The sequence below is a fragment of the Chiroxiphia lanceolata genome, chromosome 15 (genome assembly GCF_009829145.1).
Source record: "Chiroxiphia lanceolata isolate bChiLan1 chromosome 15, bChiLan1.pri, whole genome shotgun sequence".
In the NCBI taxonomy this organism is placed as follows: domain Eukaryota; kingdom Metazoa; phylum Chordata; class Aves; order Passeriformes; family Pipridae; genus Chiroxiphia; species Chiroxiphia lanceolata.
Genome location: NC_045651.1, coordinates 19,098,177 through 19,111,329, shown reverse-complemented (window position 1 = coordinate 19,111,329; position 13,153 = coordinate 19,098,177). Strand labels below are relative to the sequence as shown.

Here is a 13,153-nt window from a genome sequence, read left to right as displayed (position 1 = left end):
CTCTAGGGGAAAATCTCTGCTCTTTCTGCGAAGAAGGGAAGAGACAGTCTGGTCAATTCTACTGCCTCTCCCCTGTAGTTCCTCCTCTTAACCTGTGTGTCTTCAAGTAGAAATTATTTTAATTATTTAACATATAACGGGTTCCTGTAATAACAAAAGATCACAAGATTGGACCATGGTGCTCCTTGGAATCAGCAAAGGACTGTGTAAATGTGGACATAGAGTTTATAAAATACAGTATTCAAGGCAAAGAGGATTTTACTCCAGACTGAGACACTCAGTTTGAAGAAATAAGGCATTTCTTTAAGAGTCTTGAATTGTTCTGAGTCTCTCGCTAGATAACGCGGAGCGGGTTTGAGTGATGTTGTACAAGAGTGAGCTGCAGAGTGACTTGACAAAGTAAGGGGATTTTTAAGCTACTTCAGAGTCTTGTCCCATCAGACCATTACAACCACTGAAGTGGATCAAATGGTTCCATAAAGCAGTAGAACTAGAGCTAATGGAGTGATTTTATTTGTACTAGAGCAAGTCCACCATTGCACACCCTTTGTCTGACTCTAAATATCTGGGTAACTTTATAGGAAAAGACATTTTCTAGCCCTAAAAGAGTCAAGTGCATGTTTCTTTTTTTTGCATTTTTATATCTAGGTTAATTCCTGTTTCTTATGGTTCATTTTATCTTTTGAGCAAATGGAAAGACAGCTCTACCTAAATTCTCTGAGTTCTAGTGAGTAGGGAAGTGACACTTCCAAACGCAGACTGAGACATTGTATTTTCATTTTCCAGGTGTAGGCATGGGCATGGCATTTAAGACAGAGTTCTGTGTATTTTTGAAACAATCACTGTAAAGTTATTTTGAAAAAAGTATTGTAAACATCCTTGGAAGCAAGTTGATATCTCATTAGAATGAAAAATGTAACTTTTGGCTGGGAAGGTTTACCTAATATATATATATACCCTGGTGTTTTGAAGCTTAAGTTGGACCACAAGCCCAGTTCTGAATTTTCATATATGAAATACCAGGCTTATTCATGTCTAACAGCATGCACTGAAAAAAGCTTTATTTGTTGAACTCCCTCCCAAATGTACTGCAGAAAAAGTTTGCCTACAAGTTGAGCATGTGGATATCTGTACAGGTGAGAAATACTTCAGAAAACAACATTAATCACCTGTGATATAAGAGACATTTCTCCCCTTAAACTGTTTGGTCTGGAACAGACTGCATTGGAAATCACTCAGACTGAAGTCTTGAATTGATAGGTAGTTTGTGTGAACACAATTACTGTGCAAATCTGTTTGAACATCTATCATTTAAAAGAGAGGCATAAATTTAATAAAACACAAGGCATAAAGCTGCTCTTATGTTGAATAGTGACCAGGTCTTAAGGTGGTTTTAGAAAGCAGGACTTCTAGTGAATATGCATTTTTAAAAGCCTCCAGCCAGTGTCAAACATATTAAGAACTATAACTAGTCCTTTTTATCATGAGGGTAACTTCCAAGATTTTTATTCCTTATTTGACACAATGTAATCTGCACATATCCCCAGAGGACAGCTAATTCTTAAAATCTGTTATTTTTTCTTTAAATCTTAACCTTTTAAAAATAAATTTTAATAACGTTCTGAAATTTGCAAAAGGCCATCAGACCTTGCACCTGATGCATTGATTTCTGCTGACCCCTTTTGACAGGAAAAAACACACTTAGGTTACAAAAAAGAATGTAGAGCATGATGTAATTTAATTGGGCAAGTTTACTATTCTGAAAAAAGCCAACACCTGCACTTTTTTTTCTGAAAAGAAACCAAAGCAGCAAATAGGAAAGGAACATATTTTCCTTACTAGAATAGGAAGCGTTCTCCTTGTTGCTGTGTATTGGCAGAGCTTTACCAACCTGAATAGTGCAATGCCAGTTTTTTAGCATCTGAGAAGTTGCCTTGGCCTTTGGAATACAATGGATCATCAATTCAAGGCTCTCCCATCAACAAAGGGAGATTCCTTAAAAAGCCTAAGTACACAGAAACTTCCTTCGCTCCTCACTATGCACACCTCAGCAGTTTGTATTCAGGTTCACATTCAGGTCTTGATGATTTTAGTCCCTTCTCGGGCAATTGGATTCTTTTTCCTATGAACTGTAATAGTCCTTGTCTCTGTTTCCATGAAAATGCCAAATCAGTTGTTAAGCCATTAGACTCTGACCACTGCAAAACTTTTTTCTAATGAACTTATTTTGATTCACATTCCAACTGTCTCTGAATGCAGTAGCTATGCATTTGCCAATGTGGTGATCTAATTCATCAGACTGAAACATAACTTTTCTTTGTCATATGTGAAAATAAGTGATTAAGCAGAGAACAGAACTACCAAGAGATAATAGTTCTTAGACAGCAGAATATAGCTTAAGCAGCAAGTTAACCTCTTGAATCGCTTAACACAGATTTCATACATAAAGATGTTGTTCCTTTATTTTATTCTATTTCAGGCACAAAAAGTAGCAATACAGATTTTGAAGTTCTGTATGACAGCTCACAGATGCAGATGGTTTGTAACTAATTTTAGGCTGCATTTTCCATTCAGATGAAGAGATTCTAATGTTAGAACCTTCATGATACATGAAGAGTTGTCTTGAGAAGCAGAAGTTATTTATAAAGGTGTTGGTCTGCTTTGGATGGAGAACTGCAGATGAATTCTCTTTTCTCCATAGTGGTACCAAATGTTATGAAACAAGATGTTTCAATACCAATGCTACCAATCTGTATGTCACTGAACACCTGTTTTTTATATGGTCTATTTGAAGATTAATTGCCTGTTTTGCAGCAAAACTTCTTGTCTGGAAAACCCAGTTAGAAACATTGCTTTTCCAGATCATTACCCTGAATGTAACCACATATACTACACAATGATTATTGACATACAAATTTTAAGAAATGCAGTGTAAGCTAAACACAAAGATCATTAACTCTAGAACATTTTACCCAAAAAAATACCAACATCTGGGAGGAAAACAAGGCAAATAATTATTTGATTGTTTGGCTTTTGCAGATGCAGCATATGTATGTGATATCTTGGTTGCAGTATTCTTCATCACTAAGAAGATTTTTTGGTGCCAAAAGTTTAAGAAGATTGTGGGACTGACTGAAATCAGAACTGAAGACGTTTGATCAGAAAAAATGGTGAAGATTTCAGAGCTTACAAAACAAATGCAGTGATTTTCTTGGCCCTGTTCTCTAAACCTTTTTTCCCCCAGGAAAACCTTTGCAGCCTCAACCCACTCCATAAACAGGAGATGGCTGCGCATATAAAAAAATCCTAACATGTGAGAACTTGGCAGAATGTAGTCTCCACTGGGATGCTGAAAACTGTACAGCTTTGCAATGCAGAGCTGCACCAAATTGGAGAAGAGCACTCGAGGCATTTTTATTTGTGTACAACTAGCAGAAACTTTTATTTTTATTTAGTTTTGTATCTAGGCCAAGCACAAGAGAAGCAAGCATATCTTAGTGCTGTATTAGTGTGATCATTGTGCTAGAAATTACCATATTCTGTGATTCTGTAATTTTTCTTTTACAATACTACTTCTGTAACTTGGCTGCCAAAAAAGGTAAAATTTTGCCAAATCTTTTGCTCAAAATTGTGTAAAATCTATGTTGCACATTCATACCAGCTTAGATTAACACCACTGTGTACAGTGGGGACTCAATGGTTTTTGTATGTGATGCTATATATATTAAACTTTTTTGATAAATCAGTTGTTGTCTTCTACATTTAATAAAGACATGCAAATACTGCAGTTCCTTGTCTGTGCTTTTCTTCTCAGTGTTCAGGTCTAGATACTTGTGTGTGTGTGTCTGTGGTATGTTTATGAGTGTGTGTGTGTGTGTGTCTGTGTTTGTGTGTGTGTGTCTGTGTGTGTTGTGTGTGTGTCTGTGTTTGTGTGTGTATGAGTATGTGTGTGTGTCTGTGTGTGTCTATGTGTGTCTGTGTGTGTCTGTGTGTGTGTCTGTGTGTGTTTGTGTGTGTCTGTGTGTGTGTCTCTGTGTGTGTGTGTCTGTGTGCGTCGTGTGTGTCTGTGTGTCGTGTGTGTGTCTCTGTGTGTGTGTCTGTGTGTGTGTGTGTGTGTGCGTGTCGTGTGTGTCTGTGTGTTGTGTGTGTGTCTGTGTGTGTGTCTCTGTGTGTGTGTGTGTCTGTGTGTGTCTCTGTGTGTCTCTGTGTGTCTCTGTGTGTGTCTGTGTGTGTGTGTGTCGTGTGTGTCTCTGTGTGTCTCTGTGTGTGTCTCTGTGTGTGTGTCTGTGTGTGTGTGTGTCGTGTGTGTGTCTGTGTGTGTCTGTGTGTGTGTGTGTCTCTGTGTGTCTCTGTGTGTGTGTGTGTGTGGTGTGTGTGTCTGTGTGTGTGTGTCATGTGTGTGTCGTGTGTGTGTCTGTGTGTGTGTGTGTCGTGTGTGTGTGTGTGTCGTGTGTGTGTCTGTGTGTGTGTGTGTGTGGTGTGTGTGTCTGTGTGTGTGTGTGTGTGTGTGTGTGTGTCGTGTGTGTGTCTGTGTGTGTCTGTGTCGTGTGTGTGTCGTGTGTGTGTCTGTGTGTGTCTGTGTCGTGTGTGTGTCTGTGTGTGTCTGTGTGTGTGTGTGTGTGTCGTGTGTGTGTCTGTGTGTGTCTGTGTCGTGTGTGTGTCGTGTGTGTGTCTGTGTGTGTCTGTGTCGTGTGTGTGTCTGTGTGTGTCTGTGTGTGTGTGTGTGTGTGTCGTGTGTGTGTCTGTGTGTGTCTGTGTGTGTGTGTGTGTGTGTCGTGTGTGTGTCTGTGTGTGTCTGTGTGTGTGTGTGTGTGTGTCGTGTGTGTGTCTGTGTGTGTCTGTGTGTGTGTGTGTGTGTGTCGTGTGTGTGTCTGTGTGTGTCTGTGTCGTGTGTGTGTCTGTGTGTGTCTGTGTGTGTCTCTGTGTCTGTGTGTGTCTGTGTGTGTCTCTGTGTGTGTGTCTCTGTGTGTGTCTGTGTGTGTGTGTCTGTGTCGTGTGTGTGTCTGTGTCGTGTGTGTGTCTGTGTGTGTGTGTGTGTGTGTGTGTGTGTGTGTCGTGTGTGTATGTCTGTGCGTGTCTGTCTTTCTGTGTGTCTGTGGGGGGGGGGAAGGGACAGCTCAAACCTCCCTGAGGTGGCCCCGTGTCCCTCTGTCGGTCAAAGGCAGCTCGCACACACTTGCCCATCCCTCAGCTCCCGGCGTGCAGCTCAGATTGGCAGGACAGCGAGGACACCGCCCCTCACCCCGTTCGGGAACCCCCTCATGGCCGGTGGGTCAGAGGCCCTGCCTGGGCGGGTTGGCCACAAGAACCAGGGCGGATAAAACCAAAGGAATGTGTTCGCCTCGTGTGGCGGCCCTGCCATCTGGACAGGTGGGAGCTGGGCTTCGCGAGGTTCCAACGGTAGCTCTACGATCTGCCTTTTCCTCTTTCTCCTTCCTCTCCTTGCTCCCTCTTTTTCTCTTTCTTTGCTCCTTTTTTGATGCTTTGGGTAGCTTAAAGCTGAAGGAATTGGATTTTAACTGGGTAGTGTGGATTGGTATGTGCTGGGTCAGTACTGTGGTGAAATGTTTCCTCTAGATTGTGTGATGCCCTTTTGAACTTTTACCAAGTTCCCTTATTTTCTCCCCTAAATTATCAGTAAAAATGCCTCTTAGGGACGAGTGTGTGGCTTATTCTCTTGACGCTATCTCGAGGTATTAAAGAACCCTATATATATTTTAAAGTAAAACTCCTGGCTGAGCCTGTGAGCTTGCAGCTCCAGGGCTGGGGTGTTAACAACTATCACAGAGGAAAGCGCTGCAACTCCAGGGTTTGGAAGCACCATGTGGCCCCTTTTGGATTTCAGCATTGGACTTTGTGCCCATATTTTGCTTAAGGCCTGCCTTAAATCCTGTTTCTAGGTTACAGGCTGATTCCTCTCTCTGTAAGGGTCAGGGTCAATGAGAGCATGGCAATTTAGCTAAGTAGAAGATCCTGGGTTCAATAAGTGGCACAGCTAAAAGTGTGATAGATAATAAACGAGAACTAATTATGTTCAAACTGCAATTGGGCCAGCAATTGCTTTAATTTATATAAAAAGAAAAGGGTGGCCAAGTATTTCCTTTGTCCGAGGTGTGTTGAAGATCATTACAGTAAGAGTTTTTAGGAGGACAAGAGTTTAGTAGGTAAGTGCTTTTTCTTTATAACAGAGAGGAAAAAAAAATAGAGACTATCTAGTTAGTCATTGCTATTTCAGCTTTTTCTTTCTGTCTGTTTTCAGGCAAAAATGCTTTTCTACTTTATGAATTCATTAGTAAGGAAAAAAGTTAGAAGCTGTTTTCTGGAAAGCAGAGTGTGTTGCCAAATGGTTTTGGTAGTAGGTTTTGAAGTACCAAGTCTGAAAACAGAGAAATTTGCTAATAGTGTGCACCTGATAGAAGAGATTTTAGCCTTTCATTAAGCAAATTGGATTAGAACTAGCGATTTCTATTTCATCCATTTTAATTGTGTGGTTTTAATTATTTTCTTTTGCTTTGGCTCAGCATATGTTATCAAGGCTAGTGGGCCAAATTCTCTGTGGTCTAGCCATAGCCTTTTTTCAGCTTTACCCTGATGATTAAGAAGTAAAATGGAGCCTCTTTATCAATAGAGCCCCTTTACACCAGTGTCTGTTTTTATTACAACAATATCTAAGAACTCATGATCGTTAAAATTCAGAGGTTACTGTTAATAAGTGACGTGGGGAAAGCATCTGGTGGCTTTTGCATTCTGAATACAAGTAGTACTGGTTAGAAATTAAAAATGTATTAATGTCTCTGACTTTTTTGCAAAATCTTCTTGGGCCCCTTGGGAAGTAGTTTCTTGACAGAAGCAAGCACCTGACATTAACTTTGTTGTAACAGACACAAAAAGTTCCCTTTGTGTTAAAACCCAAACCAAACTGATATAGTATATCAGATAACAACTAAATACAGGATCACTTAATGGAATAGACCACAATGGTGTTTGTTCTTCTGAAAAGTAAAAGGAAATGGGGGAAGGAAAGACGTGCACGACTTGCTAATGATGGATATCTGTCTGCAAGTGGTGGTGTTGGATTACAGGGTGTGTTCCCTCTTTCTTGATTGTTAGAAAGAAAGCCAAAATGTTAAAACCAGTTGATCTCTACTCTCAAATCCCCATGTCACCTTATATTCTGTATGTTTTCTTCTGAAAATATTCTGCGTCTTAGAAAGTATTGTTCTCAGAATTTGTACGATATGCTAGAAATGCAAATGGCTCCCATCTAAGGAGCAAAACAGTGAAAAGAACTGCTGCTCACTTTTCCAGCAGTTAATGAGTGAAACCAATTTCTCAAATACTGAGTTCATAAATTTAACTGACTTACATTGTTGTATAGCAAGATGTCTAAGTGTACATATAAAAAAATGTTAAATTTTTGGTCTTGAGTGTTATTGGTGACAACTATTTGGCTCAGGGCAGTATTTATCATTGCTTCTCTGAGGTGCTGATATCAATTCCTGGCACCCTGCATTTGCATACTCTGTATGGTTTCTTTAGATATTTTTCAACTTTTAACTCCACAAAACCTTTCACATGGTAAGGAAAAGCAGAATATAGGATTTTTAAGACAGGTAAGTTAGCAGCATTAACACCTCGAGGTTTTCAGAAAAGGGTTGAATCTCATGAAAATGAAGATTGTAGCAATCAGTGAAGCTTAGCTTTTCAAAGAGCTCTGCAGACAGTGTCAAACAATACCTCTCTGATAGCTTCTTGTTTGATTTGGAGTCATTCACGTCTTTGTGGAGGTAAATTTGACAGCTCTGCTGTACTTATTAGCAGGGCAAAAAGCTCTGAAAAAAATGCACAACCATATGCAATTATGTTCTCTCCTGTCCTTGTGCATCTATTGCTCTGGTTAATTTAAGTTATTGATAGAAGTTATTTTTCCTGATCTCTAACCTGTTATATATGTAAAAGTTCCTTAGTTCATTCAAAATTTAACAAAATAGCCTAATGTTTAAAAAAAATAATTAGTTGTTATTAGTAGTCAGCATTACTACCAATTTCTGTTCTAGAATTCGAACACAATATGAAACACTCCTCCTGCTAAAAGCAAATTTTAAATATGCTTTTCAAAGCCTTTAGTGCTTATTTTGCTAATCCATTTTTTGCATATACTGTGCTAAATTCCTTATAACTAAGGCATGGTTAGTGCTTATCCCAATAAAGTATATATACAGTATTAGTCTTAATCATGCATCCTAATTTTTCTTAAAAGGAGGAAAAAAGATAACTAAGATTTGCAGTGTAAGTAGAACGCTAACAATGTTATGCTCCATTTGGACATGGCGGGGGTTGAATTCCAAAATGTAAAGCCTTTCACAGAGTGCCTCATGTCAGTTCTCCCAGTACTTGTGCTGAGTCAAAGCTGAGTTGGATCTTTAAAAGCATGAGTTTGAAACAGTTTTAAAACTGTTAAATAAGGCTGGATTGTTAGTGAATCTAGTTGCTATCATCTTGTCTGTGTTTGTTTCTCTTTGGAAATAGGGATGGTTTGCTTAAAATAATATCTTACAGTTCGTTGTCAGAAAAGGTTGGGGTTTGGTTTTTTCCAAGTGTCTGTCAGAGCTATAATGAGATGACATTTTCTCAAGCATCATTGTAGTCAACAGAGTATGATAACAATGGTATTTTTGCTTATATGGATTTGGCTATATGGTGAACGTGTTGTTTTGGTTTGTTGTTGTTTTTTTTTGTTTTTAATTTATATATAATATGAGATAAAATGAAAATTGCATTGAGTGACGAAGTAAGCTTAAGAAATTTACATTAAGAGAGTGGGAATATTGTCTAAGTAACTTCAATAATAAAACTGAAGTAATCTGGTGTTAAGGATGTGTATATACATATATGGAGCTCATTGGCTACCCCTGCATTGCCTTTTAAGTGTGCACTGTGTAGTCAGCTTTTAATTTTTTAATGTCTTCTCTTGGATTAACCCCCAGATTATCAGTGGGAACCTATGACTAGAAAAGATGAAAAGCTGAAACCAATGCAAAATGAGCTATGGTGTTGTGTCCATCTCAAATGATTTTGTAAGTTATTATCATCCAGCATGAGGAACATGTTACCACAGAAGCAGCAAAGTTGTAGAAGGACCTCTAAATGGGTAGCATTGCTTTCACTCTTTTCTCTCAGTAAAAGCCTTTAGTTGACTGTGTATTTTTGTTAGATTGAGCCATGAATTTTATCTGCAGGGTACATAGCCACTCTAGTTAATTCAAGCTAAACAATGGGGCAGTCATTTTCCTTTAGTTACCTTTCACCTATTTTTTTTTCCTCAAAAGGCCAAAAACCCAAGGAGCTGCTGTTGCTGGGTCCCATTCTTTCCTTAGTTATTTGTAATATTTTTTTAATTTTACCTGTTGTCGAGTGAATCCTAATTTGTGTTCTTAAAGAAATCAACCCCCCCCTTCAGCAATTGTTAAAACTGTTCCTTCACACACACACCCAATGTCAGCAACTTTTTTAGAGGTGGCAGGTCCCTTAATATGATGTGACACTTTCTATGTGCTTCTGGTTTAAGTGACATTGAATTGCTGGGGTATTGGCAAACCTGTCCAGTGGACATTCAGCTTGTCTTCCTCTGGTTCTAGTTCACTTCACTTATGCTGAGCCCTCTGTTTTCTTTTGTCATTTGAGAATCTTCTGTTCCATGAAAACCTTCTTTTGAGACTAATTAAAAACAAGCTAGAGGTTTTCTTTGAAGCAGAAGCACTGTAAAGAATTGCAGTGTATCATTAGTAATAAAGAGATGTCTGCCTTGCCTACCGAGGTTTTTTGCAGCTAATCTTAGTATAGTTATAATATTTAACAGTTGTATATATTGAAGATTACTTTCCTGGTGTTTTCCACACTGCTTTCCTTTGTGTACATCATTCCGTACCCATAATTACTGCTGTTGAGGTAATGTGATAAAGTGCTTGACAATTACAAGTCTGAAACAAACCCTTTCTCATTTCTTACACTAATTTAACATATACTAACAGAGTAGCATACAAATTATTTTTGTAGTCACATTCTGAGTTCCTTTTGATGCCATTATGCTGTGTGCTATAGATGCACCGTAATTGGAGGTATGGTAGGTATAGGCTACTATCCAAATGTGGTACATAACCATAGATCTCTTTGTCTTGTGTCTGAGTTTCTCATATCCTTTACCTTTTTTTTTTTTTTTTAAATTAGGGAGGCTCTTGAAATCTTATTTTACATGGACACCTGTGACAAAAGAAAAAATTAGTTCGGCTAACATCACGCGAGCCTATGCAGGGGGACTACGCTTAGCTTTGTATTGCAAACCAACCTGCTTTACTTCTGTTATCTCTATTACAAGAGTGTCGTGGTTTGAGATAGCCCAAATTCCAATTCCCTAGCTCCATCCCCCCTCCCACATCTCAACCCAATGTGAGATGGGTTTTTTTCCAGACAAAACACAACCAGACTCAGAATGGGGAAAGGGAATATATTACAATGACTATACAAATAAATACTACAATACATTATACACACGACTACAACTATCTCTACCATGACATAAGTATTTACAATGGATCAGATCTCTTCTCCCCTCCAAATAAAAGTCCAGGAGGGAAAGAAGGACAGATCCCTTCCAGTCTCTCAGGGCAGCAGCTTCTTCAGAGTAGCAGTCACTAAGCAGCAGCATCTTCTAAGCCAGCAGGCTCTCTCTGTCTCTTCTGTTTCTTGCAGCAGCTGATAGCTGGATCTCTGCCAGCGCACACGAGGGGGGTATCCCCCTCGGCCACTCGTCTCTCCAAACGAGTGGTCTTCCGTGGGCTTCGTCACCCCAGACAAGGTCGTATCACCACGTCGTATCACGAAGCACAGGGGGTCTTCGTGATGGTCTGGTATCTTCAGGAGATTCAAGCTCCTTGCAGGGCCTCTGTGCCCTGTCTCAGGCTGCGAGCTTCTTTGTAGCTTGCAGCAAGGGAGGGCCCTCAAGGCCAACCTCCCCCGCTCCGTCCTGGCTGAGCTCTCAGGACGTCCGAGCTTCTCAGCTCCTCTCTGCAGTGCATGTTGCACTTCAAGGCTCTTTCAAGTAAGAGTCTATCAACTTCCTCCTTCCAGGAGGTCTCAAAGGAGTTTTGGGGGGTCTGGTATCAGTTCTTACCCCCAAGAACTCTGTAGAACTCAGCTGCTGACTCTCCTTCCCTCAGGTCTCCTTCCAGGAGTCCCTTCTCTGGTGCTGCATGTCTTTGTTGCTTCTTCGGTTCAGTTCTGGCTGCTGCTTTCTCCGGCCACTGCCACGGCCACTGCCCACGATGAAGAAAACATCTCCCGGCATAACTACAGGCACCTAGCCCAGCATTATGCTGTTCCAGGTCCCCACAGGCTCCAGCTGGGGCTGGGGGGCCAAAGCCCCCCCTGTGGGGCTCAGAGCCCCTTCCTCGTGGCTCACAACATGGCCGCCTTCTTCTCCCCTAAAACTACAACTCTTCTCTTCCGGTCTGGTTGTGATATGTTTACATTTTTTGCAGGAGCGCTCATTGGACAGAAATTCAAAACTTCCAGGGGTTTCCACCCCTTGGGGTCTACCACTTTTCTTATCCTCTGGGGGAAAACGAAGTCCAAACCACTACAAAGAGAAAAGCTCTTTGTAACAGTGAGAGAAGAGGAGATACTATAGTATGTTTGTAGGGCTTCATGAAACAATTCATCATAATCTGTTGTTGATTAGAATATTGCTATTTGCATAATTTGCAGTGCAGTCCTTTTTCCTGGCCATTAGTCTAAAATTACTTGTTCCTTTTGACAACATGCCACCAGTGTTTGCTTCTTATGATTGTAAAACCGTTCTTATAACCTTTCTGGGAAAAGATCTTACCAATTTTCTGATTCCAGCTGCTGGAGATGTATTACTGGCTGTGCCAGCCAGCGTTTCTCAGCAGTAAGAAATCTACTTGAGGGGGAAAAAAGGATTGATATCCAGTAAAAAGTAATTAAAATAAGTAGAAAAGCTCAATTTTTGAGGGAGAAGAAACTTCCAAAGCTTTGCGAAGTCTGTGCTGCTTTACTGGATCCCTGACTTACTGGTCACAGAGTGAACAAGGAATTACATATTTTACGTAAAATATTCATCATAGTTGAAATGAAAACATGCTGCAAAAAGTTTCAGAGAGACACTAAGCAATAAACTCTAGTCAATAATATTTGGGTGATAAAGTTGGAGAAATACTGAAGATGCATCGAGATGTGCTGTAAATTCCTGGTTAGCAGTCAGAACCAGGATCCCCATGATGCAGTGTTGAACATGCTACAGCAGTACTGAAAATACAAAAATATTAGACATTACTAGCTAAGTACTTAGAAATAGAAAACATTATTTATGCCACTGGTAAAGACATAGTGAACATTTAGAATCCTTCATAGCTTTGTACTTCGTCTCATTTAAAAAAGACCTAATAGAACTGGAAAAAGTAGAGAAGTTGACAAAATATATCTGGAGCTATTGAACAGTTTCTAAAATAAGATTCATTATATCAGGATTTTTTCTCACAGGATAAAAAAACTGAGGGAGAAATGCTAAATTCTGAAAAATACAAATCATGTAGAGAACAGAATGATTATCACTCTGCTAAAGGACACTCTGTAAAAATAACAAGCACCAGACTTCCATTAACAAGGAGATACATTTTCTCATAAGTACACCACCACTGTGAAATTCCCTGCCCTAGAGAACGTTGGGGTTCTGTGACAGGTGAGAAAAGGCCATGGAAGGTTCATGCAGTGTGTTTCTCCGCAGCTGTTCGGCGTGGCTGGGAAAAGGCAGCTCCTGGCTTTGGGTGGCTTTACCTGCTGCTTTACAGGAGCTGTGATGGTGTCCAGGCAAAGGGTCACTCTGTGCTTTCTCAGCTCTGTTGCTTTTCACTACAGCATCTTTTCATGGCCCTTGGCTTAATTCTGGGCTAAATGATGCTTTCTGAAGGAATATATCTGTTCTTATGGATGAGGAACAAACTCGTATGTAATTATGACAAAGCATCTCCAAATTGAACAAATACATTTTATAAAGCTGCTATCTGGAGTTTTCTCATTTCTTTCACATGAGCTAACCTTTCTATAATGGAGTAACTTTCTGTTATCTCTCCTTTCC

The 13,153-nt window shown here is 39.9% G+C and overlaps 1 long non-coding RNA gene across 1 annotated transcript in view; it reads left to right on the top strand.

Annotated features, from left to right (window-relative positions):
* Nucleotides 1-3,787, top strand: part of LOC116794451 — a 73,772-nt gene extending 69,985 nt beyond the window's left edge. The window contains exon 4 of the long non-coding RNA XR_004359804.1: nucleotides 3,040-3,787. This is a non-coding gene — a long non-coding RNA (uncharacterized LOC116794451). The remainder of the gene's footprint in view (nucleotides 1-3,039) is intronic.
* The last annotated feature ends 9,366 nt before the right edge of the window (nucleotides 3,788-13,153 follow it).